General features: G+C 27.8%; 1 long non-coding RNA gene across 1 annotated transcript; it reads right to left on the bottom strand.

Annotated features, from left to right (window-relative positions):
* Positions 1-367: 367 nt before the first annotated feature.
* On the bottom strand, positions 368-2495 carry LOC119662527. The gene is made up of 3 exons (XR_005250801.1): positions 2371-2495; positions 1833-2309; positions 368-1775 (listed from the first exon to the last, which is right to left on the bottom strand). It is a non-coding gene; the product is annotated as an uncharacterized LOC119662527 (long non-coding RNA).
* Positions 2496-4978: the final 2483 nt, after the last annotated feature.

The raw sequence follows: 4978 nt of genomic DNA, 5'->3' as shown, positions 1-4978 counted from the left end.
GAAGTATGCTATACTATGCTGTACTATAATTGAGGTACGTGGAAGTTATCTTATAGTCTGCAACTGTAATCAACCAACCAACTATTTCCTGATGGAAGATTAAAGGAGATAGGTTCGAATATTACACTGAAACAAATAATTGACATCTTCTTTATATGATTATTGTCGAACTAAGATTTTTTGTTGTTACCATTAATTATAATATTTGGATGTTGTTTTCTTGATTTTAATAAAATTAAGCATTTAACATATAAACATAAATAAAAAAAAATTTATTGAAAATATAAATTATTACAATTTAAGTTAATAATATCAAATATAATAATTCATGAAAAGTAATTGATCAAATAAAGCAAAATTAGTCTTGGTAAAAGATATTGAAGTAATAATAGTTAATAATAATAGCTAATAAAAATTTACATAATTAAATTATAAACTTATTTCTGTATGATTAAAATATGACTAAGTTCTTACTTGCACGCGGTAAAACTGATCATGATGGATAACTTCAACATAATCGGCTTCTCTCAGTATATAGTAGTCTCTTTCGGCGTTGAATGAATAAAATGCATACTTCACGTGGTGTTTATGAAATAAGTATTCAATTGTGAATGGAACCATAGTTTTTATGAAAATAAATACTACTAATGCTGCAATCAATTTGCTTGTTTTCAAATTATTCGAAAGCAGAAATTCTTGTATAATGTATGATATTGATGGGAAAAATATACATCTTACAATAAGAAGGCTTAGCGAAGGCTGGAACACAGTCTTCAAAACACTGAAAAACGTTGGGTATAGTAGTTCATCATATGAATGTGTTACTTTCAAGTAACTTTTCATATCTTTAAAATTATTCATTAAAAACGGAGAACGCGCCACATAGTATATCAGTATTTGTTGATAGTCTAGCATTTCTAAGAATTTGAAAACCATATCCAGTAAAATAGAAAGCCAGCTATTTTGTAGGCTTTTCCACATTTTAATATCCTGCAGATTAATTATTGCATACATGAAAAGCTTTATAAACACCAACAATAGCAGGTATACATAACTTGTCAAACAAATTGCTCCATACAACCAATCTAAAAAGCGAAGTGCATAAGTCTTTTTTGGCTTTCGAATGAAAATTCTAGAACGACAAATTTCACACAGCCGAATGTCACTAGAATAGTTTTCCATTATATTGGCATTCTTTTGCAATTCCAGTAACCATTTGAGTAGACACATCCTATGAACATACTTCAAACTTCCACAGCATTTACATGGATGAATTAATTGGTCGCTTTCAGTTTGTGCAGATGAGAAACAGAATCGACAAACTCTAACCATGTTAATGCTTTTCCTATGATTTTAAGAACGGATGACTAATCACAACTTCCGAAAATGTTAAGTTTTAACAAACAAGTACTACTTCTATACTTGTTAAGCTTAATTAACCAATCAGCTCTTTTAAAAATGTTGGACTTGGCAACCAATTAGTCTTTTCGAAATTGTTGAGCTGAGGTGAAAAATCAATTCCGTTGTTAGAGCTGAATTCAAGTGGTCAATCAAACTTCTGAAGTTGTTGAACTTAATCTGTTCCTCCGACGATTTTATTGTTGTGCTTCAGTAACCAATTAGTTCTCTTGATAATGTCAAGCATGCAAGACTGTCGGGCTTTAATAACCAAGGAATTTTCTTTCGAGCTTCAATAATTAAAGAGTTCTTAAGAAGATATCAAGCTTCAGAAACAGTTCTTTCGCAGATGTGCAGTTTATATAACCAATCAGTTCCTACGAAAATGTTGAGTTAAAACGATTAATTACTTTTATCGATGATATTGAACTTACGTTTTTGAGCTTTAGTAACCAATTAGTTTTATCAATGATATTAAGTTTACAAGGCTGTAGGGGCTTAATAGTCAATGAGTTTGTACAAAATTGTTGAGATTAATTAACTAATCTGTTCTTAAAATATGAAGCTTAATAATCAGTTCTTCTAAAAATGTTCAGATCAGTCTTTTCGTGGTTTTTAAACTTAAATAATCAATCAACCTTTTCAAATATATTGAGTATAATACTTTTCCAATATTTTTTAATTTAAGTGATGTAGCTTTTCCAAAGATACTGATATTAGCTTACCAATCACTACTTTCGAAGTTGTAGAGCCTAAGCGATCAATCAGATTTCACAAAATTGGAATTAAGCTTCAATAACCAATCAGTTCCTTCGAAGATTTTGAATTTAAGTATCAGATGTTCCAGAGATTTAAAATTGTGTTAAGCAAGCAGTTCTTCTAAGGATTTGAGTTCAGTCGTTCAAACAGTTCTGCCAAAATTGTTGAGAAATTGTTAATTTCTACCAAAATTATTAATTAATTAATTCTTACAAATATGTTGAGCTTAAACGATCAATTAGTTCATTCTAAGGTGTTTAGACTGTAGCAATCAATCAGTTCTAATCAAGTTGTTGACGTTATGTTACCAATTAGTTTATCCGATTAAACTGTTCTTACGAGGTTGTTGTTCTTTAATCACCAATAAATTGGTACAAATGTATTGAGTCTTAATCACTCCCAAATATGTAGATACAAGTTTTTTCAAAGATATTGTTCACCAATCAGTTTTCTGAAGACATTGGTTTCCTACAAAATACAGAACTATATTATTATACTAATATATATTATATAAATTGTTATTAAGACAAAAATAATAATTAATGAGTCTTCAAGCTTATGCAATGCAAATTAAGTGCAACTTTGGCTTAATAATTAAAAATGCAAGTTTGGGTTTTTAATTTTAATTCTGGTTACTTAATGCTCAAAATTATATATGGAGTATTAATAAGTATTTTAAAACAGAAAGACTTACGTTATGAAAAATTAATTTTTACTGTTAAATTTTCTCAATTTTAGCACATTTTAGCACTATTTAGATATATAGCAATTATTTTTAGTTTTTAATTGGGTTTAATAGAGATAATTTTTTGTTTATACTGTAATATATTATATAGAGGACATTATAAAAAATGTGTGATGTTATGAAAATATGTTTATAATATACTCACTTGTAGGATCTTTCTATAATACGTTTATTACTGACGGTTACAAGAAACTATATGATTTGTTATATGCGTGCAACTAAGAGTTCACAGCTTAAAATAATTAAAAAAATAGATCAATAATATGTACTTTTTTTATTAGAATGCAACTATGAAATTTTTTTAATTCCACGCTGCCAAGACGTCTTCGAAATAAAGACAAATAAAAATTTTGAACAATTGCATATATAGTAGTTATGGGTTAACCAATAGGGGAGAAGGGTAAAGACCTTCCTTAAGTATGTAACCAAGATATATTTTTACTTTTATAAAAACTTGTCATTTGCCTAATTACCTCTTCTTCCCCAGTTACGCCCATCTAGCATTATGTATAAGGTGATAACGCGTTATCTACGAAGCAATATAAGGAATATAGTAAAATATTATATACTTACATATATATGAAAAACTTTATATATTTCTGTAGTTACTGGTATAGTATGACAACACTCCAGGTTAGTTTTATTGAATGAAGTAATTGTTGTTGTAGAACAAACCACACTTGATATTTTACTAGTTTTACAATATCATTTTTGAAATTTTGTTATATTTATTAATCACGTCAAAGAAAAAATTTATAATGCCTACTTATTCCTTAAACAATTGAATTTATATCAGAAAAGTGGTGCCTATAAGAACTAAGTAATTAAAGACCGGTGTTTAACATGAAAAAATAATTGTCAAAATGCCAAATATAACTCACAAAAACTATTTTAAAATAAGATGGAAGCACTTTAATGAAAAATATATCTTTCCTAGCGTCAACCACACTTTATCAAACAAAAGAAATATACTATTCGATATACTAAATATATTGAAAGATATAATGCACATTGCGGCCAAAGAATATAAAGAAAAGAAACTGCAAGATATTCGAAAAGTTGTGTATAACATATTCTAGATTATTCAAATAATATTCAAAATTTTGTGTAATGAGGTGAAAATATTACACAGCAGAAAAACAAAAATCCTCATCAAAGAAGATAAAGAAAAGAAACTGAGAGCTGTACTAAAATTGATGTATAAAATTTTTCAGATTATTCAAATAATATTCAAAATTTTGTGTAGTGAGGTTAAAATATTACATAGTGGAAGAACAAAAAGCCTTAACAAAGAAGACAAAGACAAGAAACTGAGAGTTATTTGAAAAATTGCGTATAAAATTAAGTGGATTATTCAAATAATATTCAAAATTTTGTGTAATGAGGTGAAGAAAAGAAACTGAGAGTTATACTAAAAATTGTGTATAAAGGGTTCTGAATTATTCAAATAATATTATTGTGTGATCTAAATTCTTATTTAACCATTTAAATAATTTCAAAGCTTATCTGCTTATTAGATACAAAACTATAGACATTTTTATATCCGTATCCAAGTTTCTGAATTTTATATTCCCAGAACACTCTGGGGACTTTGTTAAGTTAATGGGAGAAGCGATATTGCACATACCAGTAATAAATTTAATTATATTGATGTTGGAATACCACCAATATAACTCTAAGCTAGAAAACTCTCGCTTTTACACATATAAACAAGTTAAAAAAATCTATATGCTTCAAAAAAATAATAGGGTCAAACCGATTTTTAACAATCGAATGCGCGTTATTTCAGTTGAACAATATAAATTTTTGCTAAAAGGGTTGATTAATAAAGAATTTGTATTATATTGATGTGATTTCCTTTACCTAGAAATTCTGTGTTTTAGGGTGAAATGCTTTGTCTTATGAAATTTATAACATATCTATCAATATCTATATAAGACATACGAGTATTGGGTAAATTACATTTTTCTTGATTTTGCTCTTTTTTACAATCTTTTGTTATATCTTCAGTAGTATGATTTTTTTAATCCCAAGCCAACACCAACACACTGTGTGTGTGTTGGTCTTTCCACTTGT

The sequence above is a fragment of the Teleopsis dalmanni genome, chromosome X, assembly GCF_002237135.1.
Source record: "Teleopsis dalmanni isolate 2A chromosome X, ASM223713v2, whole genome shotgun sequence".
NCBI lineage: Eukaryota > Metazoa > Arthropoda > Insecta > Diptera > Diopsidae > Teleopsis > Teleopsis dalmanni.
Note: the sequence above shows the minus strand (reverse complement) of the source record. Positions and strands in the feature narration are given on the sequence as shown.